This window comes from Parasteatoda tepidariorum, chromosome 2 (assembly GCF_982258835.1).
Source record: "Parasteatoda tepidariorum strain Cologne lab strain chromosome 2, Ptep-v5.0, whole genome shotgun sequence".
In the NCBI taxonomy this organism is placed as follows: Eukaryota; Metazoa; Arthropoda; class Arachnida; order Araneae; family Theridiidae; genus Parasteatoda; species Parasteatoda tepidariorum.
Genome location: NC_141756.1, coordinates 118,217,120 through 118,239,484, shown reverse-complemented (window position 1 = coordinate 118,239,484; position 22,365 = coordinate 118,217,120). Strand labels below are relative to the sequence as shown.

Here is a 22,365-nt window from a genome sequence, read left to right as displayed (position 1 = left end):
GTCTAATTCTAGGTGATAAAAGATAAACTTTTTGTTTTAAAAAATTTAACTGAAAAAATTGTTCCCATCAACTATAATGATGCTGAAAAATTAAATATTTTTAAAAACCTTGTACCAAAATTAAGTACTTTTAATAGCCCTTATTTCCCAAAATAAAAATTAAGCAGTTTTTAAGGACTTCTAAGGAGTGTGGGAATATTGTAATAAGGAGGTCACCCAAGTCTGCACAACACTTGGGTTATCTGTATATGTAATAAAGAAATTTACAAGTTTTATATTATTTAAAACTTACTGTAGAGGTATTCTTTATCCTCTCCCAGACTGTTTCATGATTAATCTCAAGTTGATCATCTTTTTCCAACAAAACAATTTAATTATAGGTGAAGCAGGATTGTGAAGATGAGTCCTACAAGTAATTAATATTATGATATAAAGATTGATAAGTATAAAAGAGATACAAAAAATCAAAACAAATTAAAACCATGAAAATAATACACAAGCATCAAAACTATGATGGAGCATTATATTTGGTAAAAAGCACATTACAGAAAAATTATACAGAAAAACATTACAAACAGGTATAAAAAAAATTTGAAAACAAATATAACTGAATTTAAAAAAATAAAAAGAGCAGTAAAAAAAAATTTAGGCTGATTTTTCTTAAGTATTTAAGCCCTTTCTCATAGGCTGATTAAAATATTCCACACTATTTGTAACATTTGCTTTTGCAATGTTTTCTGCATTGTACTTTGCATTAAAGATGATTTAATGTAACTGTATACAATTGTGCACTCTAATTGAAACTTGCATACAATTTTCAATTTGTAACATGTATTTTTGATTTTTTGATATTTATACTATTTATAATATTCAAACAAATGTAACAGAATTAAAAAATGTCATCAAGCTCTCTGTTAGAAGTGCTTAAACCCTTCTCTAAAAAGTATTTAAGAGAAATTTTAAAATATATTTTAAATGTTTCTTTGAATATCAGTTTAAGAATCTACCAGTTATTTAAAATTCAACTAAAATTTACTGCAAACATAGAAAATAAGAAGCTTTTGATAAATGTGAAACTTTACAGCTTGTTGTTAAAAAAAATATATATATATATATATATTTTAAAGTGTCAATATAAAAAGTGAAGAGAAATTCTTATTGAAGAGAAAAAGGAATAGCAAATCTTAAAACATTATTAGAGGTCAACGCATTAAGGATCTTATTTTAAAAATCTTGTGAAAATTATATATATCAAAAACTATGGTTCTATATTCATCAAAATACTATATGATTTTTTTAATAACCATATTAAGAAAAATATATGACCATATTAAGAAAAATATATGACCATATTAAGAAAAATGTATGTGACCATATTAAGAAAAATACATGAACTTTTAATTTAAGAAATAACAAGTTAATAACCTCTTCAAAACCTGAAAGATAAATAAAAGTCTTCAAAAGACACATTAGCAATTGCAACTTCTAAGTTAACTCTTGTTAAATTTTAAATACAAGTTAGAAAAATATTCCACCTGATAGAAATATTTATTATTAACAAATCATTGTGAAATAATGGAAATATTTCATAATGGAAAGAATTAAATAAGTTTAATTGAAGTATAAAATAAAAATTTTCAAAAACAACAAAGTAATGCAAACAGCAGTATTGAATTGTTTATCCACATACACAAAAGGAATACTTAGAAAATAAAACGGACAAAATCTAAAAATGTTTAAATTAGACAGCACAAAAAATATCCTTATAATAAATACCATTCTTGAATTTGCAAAAAAAAACTATATAATTGCTCAAAAATATCTTTCTGAGACAAACTAAAAAGCGCAGTAGAGTTTTAAAGCAGTCTTATCGATATGTTATCAGTTCATAATATACTGAACAAAATTAATTTAATTCTATTCAAAGAGGATTAAACATTTTAGAGAATGCTTGCAATTTCAATTGCGATTTTTGGTGTAACACAGAAAAGTAAGCTTATGCTCAAATATTGTTGTTTAGTTCTCACAAGCGATTGCATGCACACAAGTTTGTATCTAACAAGGGTGGAACACATCTAGAAAATTCCTATTAAAACAAAATTAAGCTTAAATTAAAGAGCATGTGGCTAAGATAGGGCACAAATTAAACGTGTGATAATATTTAAGAATAGCCAAGACAAGTTATTGGTCGAAAATGTCATCACAGTTTGTGGGGAGGGAGATGGTGGGTATTGCATGAGGCAATTTTGAAAAATCGTTGAAAACCTTTTCTTAAAATAAGTTTTTTTATTTATTTTTATTTAATCATTTATAATTGATTTCTTATTAGTTTCAAGAAATATAACTTCATTATTTTCAAATGCATATTTTAGTTTATTTTAAAACTAAGTTAATATTGGTTTAGTTTAATTTTTTTTTCTTTCGTGGTGTAACAGTTAGGCTGTTCACCTTCTACCTGTGAGGTTAGGAGTTCAATTCAAATTTCTTTATCTAAAAAGGTAATAACTATTTAATAAGTTTTATTCAAGTTATAAATTATAATTTTTTTAATCAAAATTAATTTGTTTAAAAAATTAAATTTTTAAGACAAAAATTTATAAATGTTTTATTTTTCTTATTTTTTAATCAAAATATTTGAATTAATTTTTAACTAATTATAACATTTCAATGCAAATTTTAAATTACAAAATTTCTTAACTTAAATTTGTAATTTAAAAAAATAACAACAAAATTTTAACTTGAATTACACATTTTTTAATTAATCCATATATTTTAATAAGATAAAATTAAACAGATACTGATATTTTTTGTTTTTAAAATAATTTATAAATTGCATAAAACATGTTAAATAGTTCATTTTTAGAAAAGAAAGTTAAAGATAATAAATATTCTATCGAAATCCGAACCTCTCAACAGAAAATGGAAAGTCTAAATGCTGCACCACAACTGCAGGTGAGTTTCAAAGTTTTTCTGAATTTAAAGGTAAATGAACTGAAACTTTAAAGGGTAATATTTTACCCTTGGGGCATCTCCTTGTAAAACATGCACAATCTTAACTTTTTACATTAGGCATTTTTGTGTGCCATAGTTGTAAAATTATTTTTGAATTATTTGCTTTATACTTTTATCCTATCTTAAGAATTAGAGAATATGAATTATCAATCAAATATAAAATAGTACTTACAATTAAAGCAAAATATATATACATAAAAAATGAGAATTCGGAAGTTATAATATGATGCAATTTTTCGTCAAATAAAAATACTTAAGAAAATTGGAGTAATTTACAAACTATATACAAATTGAGGAATCAATTATGAATATAAGAAATTATGAAGATAAAAGATTTATGAATGAACAGTCTCAATTATAAGTGACTTAAACTCAAAGCAATAACTCCCAACTTAACTGTACTTATGTATTTTGCTGTTTCATTGTCAATATTTTATATATTTACAGAAACTGAGAAAATGCTAATCATGACAAAAACATTAATAAAAATTCTATAAAATTAAAAGTTTTTTTTAATTTCTTTATTCCACTTATTTCCTACCTTAATTCCCAAAGAAAAGGACGAATCGCTTAATATTCAATCTTTATATTAAATCCAAATTCATAAAATGATAAAAAAGTTAAATGAAGTTAATGCAATGATTATATTTAAACTTTGAAAAAAATACTGCATATCGATTGGTAACTAAAGCCGTGTACAGAAACAAAACTTGTCTGCAAAAAATTCTGGCTTTCCAAATATCAAAGTGATATTTGGAAATAATCCAACAAGAAAAAGTCAAAGGGGAAAATTATGTATTCCCTTTTCACCTTCAAGAATTTACTCATTGGAGCTTTTTGAAAACTACATTGCAAATTTTTTTACCATTTCATAATTATGAGTATATAAATTCAATACATCAGAAATTACCAGATTTTTGAATCGGAATAAAACTTCCCTTTTCACACGTAAGCAAATAAATAAAAAGTTGCACACATTAAAAATAGTGCATGCTATGCATGGTTAAAACAAGACTAATATTAGACATGGTTTCGTTGAAGATTTCCTTTTCCCTGTTGGTTTTCCCACATCCTACTTTTATTTTGATATCCAATCACAGGAGAGGGGTAGATAAGGATAAGGGTCTTTTTCCAAATTTAAAACAGACTCCCATTTAACTGACCTTGAACTATTTTTAAAGTAAAAAAAAAAAACGACGAAATAAAAGGGAGTGTTTTTATATTAGCTTTTATTAGTTGTATACAACAGTTGTTTAACATAAAGTTAATATCTTTTATTAGAATTTTATCCTTAAATTAAATTAGTACTGAAAAGAAAGTAAAAACCAGAGGGTGATGCAATATCCTGACACATGGAATAAGGTTTGAAATTTGTTTAATTTTGCTGATAAGGGAGGTGTTTGAAATTGCCAAAACTATGCTTATATAATATTTGAATGACTTCTAATTTAAAGTAATGATAATGCGATAATGGCAGGGACAACCATTAATAATTTGCCCAAATAATGTAACAGTAAAAGGATCAAATGAACATCAAAATGGATTTTTAAAAAATTGGTCGAAATTATTAAATAATGTTGAGCTTTACCAAGAAGCTATAAACTTGGAAAAACAGTTATCAATTGCTTACATTCACTCTTTGGAAATAACAGTAAAACGATAAATAGAATGGAAATAATCAAGGTTCAGCTGTTAGAACACTATTAGAAACTTCACAAGTTTGAAAAAAGGTAATTTAAAACTTTTCTTTTAAAATTAATACAACAATGATACTTTTAACAATATTAATGATAGAGCATACCTAATAATTCAAAGATACATAAGTGTTGGAAGAGCTTGAGAATTCTCCTTAAGACACACTAAACAACATTTTTTATATTATTGATCGGAAAAAACAAAATCTTATCTCCAATAATTATAATTTTTCAAGGGGATTAAAAACATTCTAAAAACGCAACATTTAGTTATTTTGTTATAAGAAATTCATTAACAGTATATTTTAATACCAGTGTTCTCCTTAACCCTTTTGTGAAGGGCAACCCTTTCAGCTTGCCCTTTGACCCCAATAAATGCTCTTTGCCCTTTTTATAAAAATAAGACACTCTCTTTTAAAAATATTGTCTTTTTATTCAGATTCCATTTTGAAAAAAATTAATTCATTGCTTAAATAACAATTACACATTGGTAAAATTATGCGTTTATAGGTTAAATTCAGATTACTTTTACAAACATTTACTTTGTTTGGACTATTCTCTACTGGCTAACATTCTATAATAGAAATATCTTTTTAGGGGGAGGTCGGGGAGGAGCATATTAATAATTTTTTTTAAGTAATTTTAAAACTAATTTCTAAATATTTTTTTTTTCAAAAAATGCACATTTTAAAGTTTATTTTCTTATAATTTTTAGTTAAAATTATTAAAAAACGCTCTCAAGCTGTTTATCAATTAATCATTTTTTGTTAGTTTACTTTTAATTGAAAAAAAATAAGCACAGAGTTTGTTTGTTAGCATACCTTTAATTATTTTCATTAACAACAATCTCTTCTCAGATTTTGATAATGAGAGAGAATTACCTTTGAAATATACTTATAAGATAGTATGAGACAATTTATGATAGTATGAGGTAATTTAAAAATTGTTGTGAATAAAATTCACTTATAACATAATATTACCAATTTTAATTTTTAATGTGAGTTCCTTTCAAAACTCAAAAAGCTTTTTTCAGAGAGGAAGCGCCCAACCCTATTTTATTCGTAGGGAGAACTCTGTAATACAATATATTTCCTATTTATATAGACACGAGTCAGAAGTGATTCTTTTTTTTAAAAATCTCATTTGTTTCAAATTCATATTAATAAACAAAATTCAAATGAATAAGTCACTATATAAGTCAAAGTAAACTAACTAAAAGGATTTGTTATTAAATAAGAAATTTCTTTAATTTAAGAAGGATTTTGTTGAGAAGAATAAAAAGAAATATATAAAAATATAGAAGACAAAAAATCTAAATTTTGAGGTTTTTTAGAAACTTTATAATTTTATAAGAGCTATATAATAGATCATTATAATGACTTTTTCAATTTTGTATTTGCGTATTTTGCTTTTAAAATATTTGTACAAATATTTCAAGTCACAAATCTGTTGCAATGCCGATAATAAGAATTAGTATTAGACCCTGCTATTTCGTTATCCAAATAAAACTTATTCTTTTAAATTCTGTAGGAGAAAATACATTTTTCAGAAAATCAATAATAAAATTAGGTTCTTCAAAACATTTTTAGAAGCTTAAACTGCTGAACAAAGTTTAATGGGAATTATTGAGAATTTTATATATAGTTAGTATATAGTAGTTAGTTTATATATAGTAATATATAGTTATTTTTATAGAGTTTTATTTTATAAAAATATTAATAATTTTAGTATTTTATTAAATTTTTGCTGAAACTTTAAACATTTTTGTTTGACCATAATATATTGTAACTGCTTAAAGCAAAATTTTTTTTATTTGATTATGAAATTTAAATCTATTAATTTTTCTACAAAAATCTATTAATTTTTCATACATGAATATAGCATGTACTATTTATTTTAAATGCACATATAAATATTGTATTCATTTTGTTATAGGTATGTGAGATGCATTTCAAGGAAAATGACATTAGAAAAGAGATATTAAATGACATTAGAATTATTTTTAAATGCTACTGAAAGTTAAACATATATCAGTAAAATTTATGTTTACATTTTATTTATCATTTTTTGAATTTGCTATTTAATAAAATATTTATTATCTAAGGTTACTTACTTTATTTTAGTTTATCAGTGTGACGGGTAAAAATTATACTTTTTTAAATGTTACTGAAAGTTTAACATATTTCAGTAAATACATTTTATTTATCATTTTTTGAATTTGCTACTTAATAAAATATTTGTTATCTAAGGTTGCTTACTTTATTTTAGTTTATCAGTGTGATGGGTAAAAATTATACTTTTTTAAATGTTACTGAAAGTTTCAGTAAAATTTGTGTTTACATTTTATTTATCATTTTTTTTTGAATTTTTGCTATTTAATAAAATATTTGTTTCTAAAGTTGCTTACTTTATTTTAGTTTATCAGTGTGATGGTAAAAATTATACTTTTTTAAATGTTACTGAAAGTTTTAACATATTTCAGTAAAATTTGTGTTTACATTTTATTTATCGTTTTTTGAATTTGCTATTTAATAAAATATTTGTTATCTAAGGTTGCTTACTTTAATTTTAGTTTATCACTTCTAACAATCACACTTCCACAGGAAAAAAATACAAATTATAATCATGCTTTTGATATGTTTTTTTTTACTATCTAAACCTTGTTTGAAGACTGCATTTGATTTTCTAAATTTTTTTAAGCTCATTTTATGTCATTGTTTATAAACAATTTCTATTTTATTTCGTATGCTCTAGTTCTAATAACATGCAAAACATAATCATCAAAATCCAAAATAATCATCTGCTAAAAATGTAAGTATCATATTATAAAAATTAGACCCCTTTCTTAGTTTTATGTCAAAACTATAATAATAATAAATGTGTAAAATCCCTTTAAAAATATATTTCTTTGTTTTTAATCCATACATTTTATAACAAAAAGTTAGATAAAATTTTCCAATTTATAAAATAAAACTGATATTTAATGCTTAAAAATATTTTTTTTTTCATTCACACAACAGTTATTTTTGTTAGAATTGATTTATTGTTAATCATTTCTGAAAGCAAATAAATATATTAAGCATTTTTACACAATTTATAAACATTTAATCTAGACAAAAAAATAATAATAATAATTTGTAGAAAGTAAAAAATTAGTAGAAGAGTAACGAAAAAGTGTCGAGAAACAGAAGGGAAAAAGAGAAGCTTCGTCAGAAGTGATCAGCAAATCTGGGCCTAACTGTATGAGTCATCGTTTTGCGTCCTTCGGCTTTCTTCCATCTAGGAGGTATTGGTTTAGGGAACTAGTACTTAAAAATAAGGACCTAAAAAAAATTTTATACGAAATAAAATAATGTCTCAAATAAATTCAAAAAAGAAAGAAAACACCAAAAAAAAAAAAAAATTCTCGTTTCAGTAAAAAAAAATTACATTATTTCTTTCAAATTAACTAATTTATAGTTTTTTATTCATAAAATTTGTAACTAATAAATTTTTCTTAAATTTATAACAATGGGTAAATCTTTTGATTTTGTAGTAAAAACTTTGAAAGAAAAATCTTCAACAAAAACTCTTATAGTTAAGATGAGGTTCGATTTATTGAGATTGCAACTATAAATCAGGGTCAGGTAAATATCCAGTGGGTAGGGTATTTACTCTTGCAATGGGTAAGTACACCAAAATGAATGTAAAAATTAAATTTATTGTTAATTACTGACTAACCATTATATCAGCTGATAGCTTCTTGTTTTTGACAACCAAGGATACCACCATCAATTTTTTCATGCTTACAATCTTCAGCTTCCAAAAAGGATGTCCAAGATTTTCATCATCTAGATAGGAAGGAAAAATATATTTTAAATTAAGTGTATAAATAAGCATAGTATAATAGTGTATAAATAAGCAACATGAAAAGAAAAACAATATTAGGATTTTACAAAAATGTAAATTTCGCACCAACTCTTGAACCATATAGATATTTTATCATGCGCTTCAAAATTTCATAATTACGCTCACTTTAAAATCAACTTATAGAATGTACCAATTGAATTAAGGGAATTATTTTAAACTAATTACCTCAACAACAAAAAATTTTTTTAGTGATAAAATTAAAAACTTTTTATATTTTGGGTGTCCTAAAAGTAAAGTAAATATTTTTAAATAATGCTCTTTTTTATGATGTGAGCCCTTTTTTAGGGGCTCTTTCAAGCTTCTTGTGCTCTGCCCTTTTTAAGGTCTAGAATGAACATTTTCTTAGTATCTTAATATAAAAGTTACAGAACAATGAAATATAGATTATCTTTCAATTAAAAATAGCAATTGGAATTCTGAGAAATAATAATGTTTAAAAACATCAGAACATTTCAGATTAACAAAGCTAAGTATTACAGAATACACACAAATTTATTCAGAAAAAAAATAAACAAATGAGCTAGTTCCTTGAATGTTTAGCACTGTCTTAAACTAGCAAATGAATTATTTGAGTTTTGTTATCTTTCCGGATTGAGTAAATTTCTTGTTTACATCGTTACAGAATATAATACATATTTATCACACCCTTGGCCACCAGAATTAAGGTATTATATTATTGTATATTATTGTTTGCCAAGATCACACTAATTAGGTTTACACCATTTATAATATCCTACACAGTTCGGTAATTTACCCCCAAATAAAACTTCAAAATAAAAGAGAGCAGTTATAATAAATTTAAACTAAAACTAGCTTAAAAATAAAGAAAAAATCGAAATACTATTTCGATCTGATGATATCCATATACGCCCCATCCCAGCATATACTTTTATTTCTGGATGTATTTCCTGGATAACCTGGGTCTTGGCAAATTTAGTTGGCTTCACAGGTCAGATTACGAATATATCCCTGCACAATTTAAACTGCTACTTGAAACAACCGAAATGATAAAATCTAAAATAGCACTTTTACTTAAAAACTAATTTTGCTGGGCTTAAATGACATGTTTACATAATTTCACGAACATTCACATAAATTAAATTCATTAGCGCATTAAAAATTCATGATCAACAATGCAGTCACAAGAAACATCCAGCAGGACAAGCACAAGAACTTTAACACGGGTCAACCTCAGCAGAGCTATTACAATTTAGTTAAGTTTCAAAAACCTTTTTTAATTTTAGTCAAATTTTTGATTTAAAAATACTCTTTTGGTAATTATATCAACCAATGCTAAAAGCAAATTCAAATGCTGCAAATAAAAAAAAAATTGTTGGCTTTGAATTAATTTCGAAAGATTGTGTGAAAATATTTTCACGCTCTTAGCTTACTTGTTTTCTATGACGTTTTTAGATTTTTTGGGTGTAGTCGCATTTACGTCGCAGTAGAGTTGCACAATGGGCTATTGGTGACGGTCTGCCCAAACTATTTGTTTTCTTTAATAAAAAATAATCAAAATGTATCTGCTTATTAGCCATTATTCGCTATTTCAGAAAGGAAAAATAGTTATTTCTATATACAGAACACTTGATTCACGTTAAATTGTTGAAAAGTATATTAAAAAACATAATATAAAATAAATAAAAAAAATTAAAGACGACATTGTGCAGGGTTTCGAACCCAGGACTTGCGGGACTACGTATCAACCTTGCCCACAGCGCTACCAACTGCGTCACGCTTCACATATCTGCCCCGCGTATATTTAGCTTAAAGCACCTACTCCCAGTAAGTCAACAAAACATATTTTGGCCAATTGTGGGAACACTAATTGGTCTATAAAAAATTCCTTTGGTGCAATTGTTTGGTATATTAAACTCTAATTTCGGGAAGAGTTTGAAAATTATAGGTTAATATTATAGGGAGTAACGGAGTGTGATGTGTGTTCCTCATGATACGACTTTTGTCCCTTTTTCAGCAATTATTCGCTCTTTAACAGAGAAAAATAATTCTCTTCATACATAGAATACTTTATTCACTTACAAATATTGAAAAAGAAGTTTAAAAAATAACATTAAATAAAATAAATAAATAAACAAAAAATAATCAAAATTTATCTGTTTATTCGCTATTATTCGCAATTTCATAAAGGATAAATAGTTATTTCTATATACAGAACACTTCATTCACGCTAAATTGTCGAAAAGTATATTAAAAAACATAATATAAAATAAATAAAAAAATTTAAAGTCGACCCTTGCAGAGTATCGAACCCAGGACTTCCGGGACTACAAATCATCCTTGTCCATAGCGCTACCAACTGCCCCACGATTCACTTACCTGCTCCGCGTATATTTAGCTTTAAGCACCTCCTCACGGTTAATCAACAAATAATATTTTGGAACATTGTGGGCCCACTAATTAGTCTATAAAAAATTCCTTCAATACAATTGTTTGTTACATTAGACTCTAATTTCAGGCCGAGTTTGAAATTTATAGGTTAATATTATAGGGAGTAACGGGGTGTAATGTTTGCGTGCCTCCTAATACGACTTTTGTCTTTTTTTCATCCATTATTCGCTCTTTAACAAAGAAAAATAATTCTTTTCATATATAAAACACTTCATTCACTTAAAAATATTGAGAAAGAAGTTAAAAAAATAACATTAAATAAATAAATAAATAAAAAATAATCAAAATTTATCTGTTTATTAGCTATTATTCGATATTTCATGAAGGAAAAATAGTTATTTCTATTTAGTTGGCCCACAAAGGGCAAAAATAAGTTTTGTTGACTAACCGGGAGTAGGTGTATTAAGCTAAATATTCGCGAAGCTGGAATGTGAAGCGTGGCACAGTTGGTAGCGCTGTGTGCAAGGTTGATGTGTAGTCCCGGAGGTCCTGGGTTCGGTACCCTGTGATGTTCGATTTTAAAATTTTTTTATTTATATTATATTGATTTTTTTAAAAATACTTTTCGATATTATAACGCGAATCAAGTGTTCTGTATATAAAAAGAACTATTTTTCCTTTGGGAAATAGCGAATAATAGCTAATAAACGAATAAATTTTGGATAATTTTTATTTATTCATATATTTTATTTTATGTTATTTTTTTAACTTCTTTTAAAATATTTTTAAGTGAATAAAGTGTTCTATATATCAAAAGAATTATTTTTCTTTCTTAAAGAACGAATAAAGGCGGGAAAAGGGACAAAAGTCATGTCAGGAGGCACGCACACATCACACCCTGTAACTCCCTATAATATTAACCTATAAATTTCAAACTCGGCCTAAAATTAGAGTTTAATGCAACAAGCTATTGTACCAATGGAATTTTTTATATACTATTTAGAAGGCCCAAAAGGGGCCAAAATAAGTTTTGTTGACAAACCGGGAGTAGGTGTATTAAGCTAAATATTCGCGAAGCTGGAATGTGAAGCGTGGCACTGTTGGTAGCGCTGTGTGCAAGGTTGATGCGTCGTCCCGGAGCTTTTGGGTTCAAAACCCTGTGATGGTCGATTTCAAGTTTTTTTTTATTTATTTTATATTCTTTTTTAACAAATACTTTTCGATATTATAACGCGAATCAAGTGTTCTGTATATAAGAATAAAAAATTTTTCTTTGGGAAATAGCGAATAATAGTTAATAAACGAATCCATTTTGGATAATTTTTATTTATTCATTTATTTCATTTTATGTTATTTTTCTAACTTCTTTTAAAATATTTTTAAGTGAATAAAGTGTTCTATATGTGAAAAGAATTATTTTTCTTTGTTAAAGAGCGAATAATGGCTGAAAAAGGGACAAAAGTCATATCAGGAGGCACGCACACATCACACCCCGTAACCACCTATAATATTAACCTATAGATTTCAAACTCGGCCTGAAATTAGAGTTTAATGTAACAAAGAATTGTCCCAATGAAATTTTTTATAGACTATTTAGTAGGCCCACAAAGGGCCCAAATAAGTTTTGTTGACTAACCGGGAGTAGGTGTATTTAGCTAAATATTCGCGCAGTTGGCATGTGAAGCGAGGCATGGTTGGTATCGCCATGTGCAAGGTTGATGTGTAGTCAAGGAGGTCCTGGGTTCGAAACCCTGTGATGGACGATTTCAAGTTTTTTTTATTTATTTTATATATTTTTTTTTAAAAATACTTTTCGATATTATAACGCGAATCAAGTGTTCTGTATATAAGAATAACAATTTTTTCTTTGGAAAATAGCGAAAAATAGCTAATAAACGAATAAATTTTGGATAATTTTTATTTATTCATATATTTAATTTTATGTTATTTTTTTAACTTCTTTTTCAATATTTTTAAGTGAATAAAGTGTTCTATATGCGAAAAGAATTGTTTTTCTTTGTTAAAGAGCGAATAATGGCTGAAAAAGAGACAAAATTCATATCAGGAGGCACGCACACATCACACCCCGTAACTCCCTATAATATTAACCTATAAATTTCAAACTCGGCCTGAAATTAGAGTTTAATGCAACAAGCTATTGTACCAATGGGATTTTTTATAGACTATTTAGTAGGCCCACAAAGGGCCAAAATAAGTTTTGTTGACTGACCGGGAGTAGGTGTATTTAGCTAAATATTCGTGAGGCTGGCATATGACGAGTGGCGCAGTTGGTAGCGCTGTGTACAAGGTTGATGTGTAAACCCGGAGGTCCGGGGTTCGAAACTCTGTGATTGTCGATTTTAAATTTTTTTATTTATTTTATATTATTTTTTTAAAAATACTTTTCGGTATTATAACGCGAATCAAGTGTTCTGTATATAAAAATAACTATTTTTTCTTTGGAAAATAGCGAAAAATAGCTAATAAACGAATAAATTTTGGATAATTTTTATTTATTCATTTATTTTATTTTATGTTATTTTTTTAAACTTCTTTTTCAATATTTTTAAGTGAATAAAGTGTTCTATATGTGAAAAGAATTATTTTTCTTTGTTAAAGAGCGAATAATGGCTGAAAAAGAGACAAAATTCATATCAGGAGGCACGCACACATCACACCCCGTAACTCCCTATAATATTAACCTATAAATTTCAAACTCGGCCTGTAATTAGAGTTTAATGCAACAAGCTATTGTACCAATGGGATTTTTTATAGACTATTTAATAGGCCCACAAAGGGCCAAAATAAGTTTTGTTGACTGACCGGGAGTAGGTGTATTTAGCTAAATATTCGTGAGGCTGGCATGTGAAGAGTGGCGCAGTTGGTAGCGCTGTGTACAAGGCTGATGTGTAATCACGGAGGTCCGGGGTTCGAAACTCTGTGATGGTCGATTTTAAATTTTTTTATTTATTTTATATTATTTTTTAAAAAATACTTTTCGATATTATAACGCGAATCAAGTGTTCTGTATATAAGAATAAAAATTTTTTCTTTGGAAAATAGCGAAAAATAGCTAATAAACGAATAAATTTTGGATAATTTTTATTTATTCATTTATTTTATTTTATGTGATTTTTTTTTAACTTCTTTTTCAATATTTTTAAGTGAATAAAGTGTTCTATATGTGAAAAGAATTATTTTTCTTTGTTAAAGAGCGAATAATGGCTGAAACAGAGGCAAAATTCATATCAGGAGGCACGCACACATCACACCCCGTAACTCCCTATAATATTAACCTATAAATTTCAAACTCGGCCAGAAATTAGAGTTTAATGCAACTAACTATTGTACCAATGGAATTTTTTATATACTATTTAGAAGGCCCACAAAGGACCAAAATAAGTTTTGTTGACTAACCGGGAGTAGGTGTATTAAGCTAAAGATTCGCGAAGCGGGAATGTGAAGCGTGGCGCTGTTGGCAGCGCTGTGTGCAAGGTTGATGTGTAGTCCCAGAGGTCCTGGGTTCGAAACCCTGTGATGGTCGATTTTAAATTTTTTTTATTTATATTATATTGATTTTTTAAAAATACTTTTCGATATTATAACGCGAATCAAGTGTTCTGTATATAAAAATAACTATTTTTTATTTGGGAAATAGCGAATAATAGTTAATAAACGAATCCATTTTGGATAATTTTTATTTATTCATTTATTTTATTTTATGTTATTTTTCTAACTTCTTTTAAAATATTTTTAAGTGAATAAAGTGTTCTATATGTGAAAAGAATTATTTTTCTTTGTTAAAGAGCGAATAATGGCTGAAAAAGGGACAAAAGTCATATCAGGAGGCACGCACACATCACACCCCGTAACCACCTATAATATTAACCTATATATTTCAAACTCGGCCTGAAATTAGAGTTTAATGTAACAAAGAATTGTCCCAATGAAATTTTTTATAGACTATTTAGTAGGCCCACAAAGGGCCCAAATAAGTTTTGTTGACTAAACGGGAGTAGGTGTATTTAGCTAAATATTCGCGCAGTTGGCATGTGAAGCGAGGCATGGTTGGTAGCGCCATGTGCAAGGTTGATGTGTAGTCAAGGAGGTCCTGGGTTCGAAACCCTGTGATGGTCGATTTCAAGTTTTTTTTATTTATTTTATATATTTTTTTTTAAAAATACTTTTCGATATTATAACGCGAATCAAGTGTTCTGTATATAAGAATAACAATTTTTTCTTTGGAAAATAGCGAAAAATAGCTAATAAACGAATAAATTTTGGATAATTTTTATTTATTCATATATTTAATTTTATGTTATTTCTTTAACTTCTTTTTCAATATTTTTAAGTGAATAAAGTGTTCTATATGCGAAAAGAATTATTTTTCTTTGTTAAAGAGCGAATAATGGCTGAAAAAGAGACAAAATTCATATCAGGAGGCACGCACACATCACACCCCGTAACTCCCTATAATATTAACCTATAAATTTCAAACTCGGCCTGAAATTAGAGTTTAATGCAACAAGCTATTGTACCAATGGGATTTTTTATAGACTATTTAGTAGGCCCACAAAGGGCCAAAATAAGTTTTGTTGACTGACCGGGAGTAGGTGTATTTAGCTAAATATTCGTGAGGCTGGCATATGACGAGTGGCGCAGTTGGTAGCGCTGTGTACAAGGTTGATGTGTAAACCCTGAGGTCCGGGGTTCGAAACTCTGTGATTGTCGATTTTAAATTTTTTTATTTATTTTATATTATTTTTTTAAAAATACTTTTCGGTATTATAACGCGAATCAAGTGTTCTGTATATAAAAATAACTATTTTTTCTTTGGAAAATAGCGAAAAATAGCTAATAAACGAATAAATTTTGGATAATTTTTATTTATTCATTTATTTTATTTTATGTTATTTTTTTAAACTTCTTTTTCAATATTTTTAAGTGAATAAAGTGTTCTATATGTGAAAAGAATTATTTTTCTTTGTTAAAGAGCGAATAATGGCTGAAAAAGAGACAAAATTCATATCAGGAGGCACGCACACATCACACCCCGTAACTCCCTATAATATTAACCTATAAATTTCAAACTCGGCCTGTAATTAGAGTTTAATGCAACAAGCTATTGTACCAATGGGATTTTTTATAGACTATTTAATAGGCCCACAAAGTGCCAAAATAAGTTTTGTTGACTGACCGGGAGTAGGTGTATTTAGCTAAATATTCGTGAGGCTGGCATGTGAAGAATGGCGCAGTTGGTAGCGCTGTGTACAAGGCTGATGTGTAATCACGGAGGTCCGGGGTTCGAAACTCTGTGATGGTCGATTTTAAATTTTTTTATTTATTTTATATTATTTTTTAAAAAATACTTTTCGATATTATAACGCGAATCAAGTGTTTTGTATATAAGAATAAAAATTTTTTCTTTGGAAAATAGCGAAAAATAGCTAATAAACGAATAAATTTTGGATAATTTTTATTTATTCATTTATTTTATTTTATGTGATTTTTTTTTAACTTCTTTTTCAATATTTTTAAGTGAATAAAGTGTTCTATATGTGAAAAGAATTATTTTTCTTTGTTAAAGAGCGAATAATGGCTGAAACAGAGGCAAAATTCATATCAGGAGGCACGCACACATCACACCCCGTAACTCCCTATAATATTAACCTATAAATTTCAAACTCGGCCAGAAATTAGAGTTTAATGCAACTAACTATTGTACCAATGGAATTTTTTATATACTATTTAGAAGGCCCACAAAGGACCAAAATAAGTTTTGTTGACTAACCGGGAGTAGGTGTATTAAGCTAAAGATTCGCGAAGCGGGAATGTGAAGCGTGGCGCTGTTGGCAGCGCTGTGTGCAAGGTTGATGTGTAGTCCCAGAGGTCCTGGGTTCGAAACCCTGTGATGGTCGATTTTAAATTTTTTTTATTTATATTATATTGATTTTTTAAAAATACTTTTCGATATTATAACGCGAATCAAGTGTTCTGTATATAAAAATAACTATTTTTTATTTGGGAAATAGCGAATAATAGTTAATAAACGAATCCATTTTGGATAATTTTTATTTATTCATTTATTTTATTTTATGTTATTTTTCTAACTTCTTTTAAAATATTTTTAAGTGAATAAAGTGTTCTATATGTGAAAAGAATTATTTTTCTTTGTTAAAGAGCGAATAATGGCTGAAAAAGGGACAAAAGTCATATCAGGAGGCACGCACACATCACACCCCGTAACTACCTATAATATTAACCTATAGATTTCAAACTCGGCCTGAAATTAGAGTTTAATGTAACAAAGAATTGTCCCAATGAAATTTTTTATAGACTATTTAGTAGGCCTACAAAGGGCCCAAATAAGTTTTGTTGACTAACCGGGAGTAGGTGTATTTAGCTAAATATTCGCGAAGTTGGCATGTGAAGCGAGGCATGGTTGGTAGCGCCATGTGCAAGGTTGATGTGTAGTCAAGGAGGTCCTGGGTTCGAAACCCTGTGATGGTCGATTTCAAGTTTTTTTTATTTATTTTATATATTTTTTTAAAAAAATACTTTTCGATATTATAACGCGAATCAAGTGTTCTGTATATAAGAATAACAATTTTTTCTTTGGAAAATAGCGAAAAATAGCTAATAAACGAATAAATTTTGGATAATTTTTATTTATTCATATATTTAATTTTATGTTATTTTTTTAACTTCTTTTTCAATATTTTTAAGTGAATAAAGTGTTCTATATGCGAAAAGAATTATTTTTCTTTGTTAAAGAGCGAATACTGGCTGAAAAAGAGACAAAATTCATATCAGGAGGCACGCACACATCACACCCCGTAACTCCCTATAATATTAACCTATAAATTTCAAACTCGGCCTGAAATTAGAGTTTAATGCAACAAGCTATTGTACCAATGGGATTTTTTATAGACTATTTAGTAGGCCCACAAAGGGCCAAAATAAGTTTTGTTGACTGACCGGGAGTAGGTGTATTTAGCTAAATATTCGTGAGGCTGGCATATGACGAGTGGCGCAGTTGGTAGCGCTGTGTACAAGGTTGATGTGTAAACCCGGAGGTCCGGGGTTCGAAACTCTGTGATTGTCGATTTTAAATTTTTTTATTTATTTTATATTATTTTTTTAAAAATACTTTTCGGTATTATAACGCGAATCAAGTGTTCTGTATATAAAAATAACTATTTTTTCTTTGGAAAATAGCGAAAAATAGCTAATAAACGAATAAATTTTGGATAATTTTTATTTATTCATTTATTTTATTTTATGTTATTTTTTTAAACTTCTTTTTCAATATTTTTAAGTGAATAAAGTGTTCTATATGTGAAAAGAATTATTTTTCTTTGTTAAAGAGCGAATAATGGCTGAAAAAGAGACAAAATTCATATCAGGAGGCACGCACACATCACACCCCGTAACTCCCTATAATATTAACCTATAAATTTCAAACTCGGCCTGTAATTAGAGTTTAATGCAACAAGCTATTGTACCAATGGGATTTTTTATAGACTATTTAATAGGCCCACAAAGGGCCAAAATAAGTTTTGCTGACTGACCGGGAGTAGGTGTATTTAGCTAAATATTCGTGAGGCTGGCATGTGAAGAGTGGCGCAGTTGGTAGCGCTTTGTATAAGGCTGATGTGTAATCACGGAGGTCAGGGGTTCGAAACTCTGTGATGGTCGATTTTAAATTTTTTTATTTATTTTATATTATTTTTTTAAAAATACTTTTCGGTATTATAACGCGAATCAAGTGTTCTGTATATAAAAATAACTATTTTTTCTTTGGAAAATCGCGAAAAATAGCTAATAAACGAATACATTTTGGATATTTTTTATTTATTCATTTATTTCATTTTATGTTATTTTTTAAACTTCTTTTTCAATATTTTTAAGTGAATAAAGTGTTCTATATGTGAAAAGAATTATTTTTCTTTGTTAAAGAGCGAATAATGACTGAAAAAGAGACAAAATTCATATCAGGAGGCACGCACACATCACACCCCGTAACTCCCTATAATATTAACCTATAAATTTCAAACTCGGCCTGTAATTAGAGTTTAATGCAACTAACTATTGTACCAATGGAATTTTTTATATACTATTTAGAAGGCCCACAAAGGATCAAAATAAGTTTTGTTGACTAACCGGGAGTAGGTGTATTAGGCTAAAGATTCGCGAAGCGGGAATGTGAAGCGTGGCGCTGTTGGCAGCGCTGTGTCAAGGTTGATGTGTAGTCCCAGAGGTCCTGGGTTCGAAACCCTGTGATGGTCGATTTTAAATTTTTTTTATTTATATTATATTGATTTTTTAAAAATACTTTTCGATATTATAACGCGAATCAAGTGTTCTGTATATAAAAATAACTATTTTTTATTTGGGAAATAGCGAATAATAGCTAATAAACGAATAAATTTTGGATATTTTTTATTTATTCATTTATTTTATTTTATGTTATTTTTTTAAACTTCTTTTTCAATATTTTTAAGTGAATAAAGTGTTCTATATGTGAAAAGAATTATTTTTCTTTGTTAAAGAGCGAATAATGGCTGAAAAAGAGACAAAATTCATATCAGGAGGCACGCACACATCACACCCCGTAACTCCCTATAATATTAACCTATAAATTTCAAACTCGGCCTGTAATTAGAGTTTAATGCAACAAGCTATTGTACCAATGGGATTTTTTATAGACTATTTAATAGGCCCACAAAGGGCCAAAATAAGTTTTGCTGACTGACCGGGAGTAGGTGTATTTAGCTAAATATTCGTGAGGCTGGCATGTGAAGAGTGGCGCAGTTGGTAGCGCTTTGTACAAGGCTGATGTGTAATCACGGAGGTCAGGGGTTCGAAACTCTGTGATGGTCGATTTTAAATTTTTTTATTTATTTTATATTATTTTTTTAAAAATACTTTTCGGTATTATAACGCGAATCAAGTGTTCTGTATATAAAAATAACTATTTTTTCTTTGGAAAATCGCGAAAAATAGCTAATAAACGAATACATTTTGGATATTTTTTATTTATTCATTTATTTCATTTTATGTTATTTTTTAAACTTCTTTTTCAATATTTTTAAGTGAATAAAGTGTTCTATATGTGAAAAGAATTATTTTTCTTTGTTAAAGAGCGAATAATGACTGAAAAAGAGACAAAATTCATATCAGGAGGCACGCACACATCACACCCCGTAACTCCCTATAATATTAACCTATAAATTTCAAACTCGGCCTGTAATTAGAGTTTAATGCAACTAACTATTGTACCAATGGAATTTTTTATATACTATTTAGAAGGCCCACAAAGGATCAAAATAAGTTTTGTTGACTAACCGGGAGTAGGTGTATTAGGCTAAAGATTCGCGAAGCGGGAATGTGAAGCGTGGCGCTGTTGGCAGCGCTGTGTCAAGGTTGATGTGTAGTCCCAGAGGTCCTGGGTTCGAAACCCTGTGATGGTCGATTTTAAATTTTTTTTATTTATATTATATTGATTTTTTAAAAATACTTTTCGATATTATAACGCGAATCAAGTGTTCTGTATATAAAAATAACTATTTTTTATTTGGGAAATAGCGAATAATAGCTAATAAACGAATAAATTTTGGATATTTTTTATTTATTCATTTATTTCATTTTATGTTATTTTTTAAACTTCTTTTTCAATATTTTCAAGTGAATAAAGTGTTCTATATGTGAAAAGAATTATTTTTCTTTGTTAAAGAGCGAATAATGACTGAAAAAGAGACAAAATTCATATCAGGAGGCACGCACACATCACACCCCGTAACTCCCTATAATATTAACCTATAAATTTCAAACTCGGCCTGTAATTAGAGTTTAATGCAACAAGCTATTGTACCAATGGGATTTTTTATAGACTATTTAATAGGCCCACAAAGGGCCAAAATAAGTTTTGTTGACTGACCGGGAGTAGGTGTATTTAGCTAAATATTCGTTAGGCTGGCATGTGAAGAGTGGCGCAGTTGGTAGCGCTGTGTACAAGGCTGATGTGTAATCACTTAGGTCCGGGGTTCGAAACTCTGTGATGGTCGATTTTAAATTTTTTTTATTTATTTTATATTATTTTTTAAAAATACTTTTCGGTATTATAACGCGAATCAAGTGTTCTGTATATAAAAATAACTATTTTTTCTTTGGAAAATAGCGAAAAATAGCTAATAAACGAATAAATTTTGGATATTTTTTATTTATTCATTTATTTCATTTTATGTTATTTTTTAAACTTCTTTTTCAATATTTTCAAGTGAATAAAGTGTTCTATATGTGAAAAGAATTATTTTTCTTTGTTAAAGAGCGAATAATGACTGAAGAAGGGACAAAAGTCATATCAGGAGGCACGCACTCATCACACCCCTTAACTCCCTATAATATTAACCTATAAATTTCAAACTCAGCCAGAAATTAGAGTTTAATGCAACTAGCTATTGTACCAATGGAATTTTTTATAGACTATTTAGTAGGCCCTCAAAGGGCCAAAATAAGTTTTGTTGACTAACCGGAAGTAGGTGTATTAAGCTAAATATTCGTGAGGCTGGCATGTGAAGAGTGGCGCAGTTGGTAGCGCTGTGTACAAGGCTGATGTGTAATCACGGAGGTCCGGGGTTCGAAACTCTGTGATGGTCGATTTTAAATTTTTTTATTTATTTCATATTATTTTTTTAAAAATACTTTTCGGTATTATAACGCGAATCAAGTGTTCTGTGTATAAAAATAACTATTTTTTCTTTGGAAAATAGCGAAAAATAGCTAATAAACGAATAAATTTTGGATATTTTTTATTTATTCATTTATTTCATTTTATGTTATTTTTTAAACTTCCTTTTCAATATTTTCAAGTGAATAAAGTGTTCTATATGTAAAAAGAATTAATTTTCTTTGTTAAAGAGCGAATAATGACTGAAGAAGGGACAAAAGTCGTATCAGGAGGCACGCACTTATCACACCCCTTAACTCCCTATAATATTATCCTATAAATTTCAAACTCAGCCAGAAATTAGAGTTTAATGCAACTAGCTATTGTACCAATGGAATTTTTTATAGACTATTTAGTAGGTCCTCAAAGGGCCAAAATAAGTTTTGTTGACTAACCGGAAGTAGGTGTATTAAGCTAAATATTCGTGAGGCTGGCATGTGAAGAGTGGCGCAGTTGGTAGCGCTGTGTACAAGGTTGACGTGTAATCCCGGAGGTCCTGGGTTCGAAACTCTGTGATGGTCGATTTTAAATTTTTTTTATTTACATTATATTGATTTTTTAAAAATACTTTTCGATATTATAACGCGCATCAAGTGTTCTGTATATAAAAATAACTATTTTTTTTTGGGAAGTATCGAATAATAGCTAATAAACGAATAAATTTTGAATAAT

At 28.1% G+C, this 22,365-nt stretch overlaps 1 long non-coding RNA gene across 4 annotated transcripts in view; it reads right to left on the bottom strand.

Moving 5' to 3' along the window:
* LOC147816108 (uncharacterized) overlaps positions 1-10,180 on the bottom strand; it is an 85,648-nt gene extending 75,468 nt beyond the window's left edge. Inside the window, exons 1-2 of one of the 4 annotated variants that reach the window (XR_015431766.1) lie at positions 8,427-10,180; positions 293-406 (exon numbers count right to left, since the gene is read on the bottom strand). This is a non-coding gene — a long non-coding RNA (uncharacterized LOC147816108). The remainder of the gene's footprint in view (positions 1-292; positions 407-8,426) is intronic. The other 3 variants (XR_015431765.1, XR_015431763.1, XR_015431764.1) reach the window with 3 other exon arrangements.
* Positions 10,181-22,365: the final 12,185 nt, after the last annotated feature.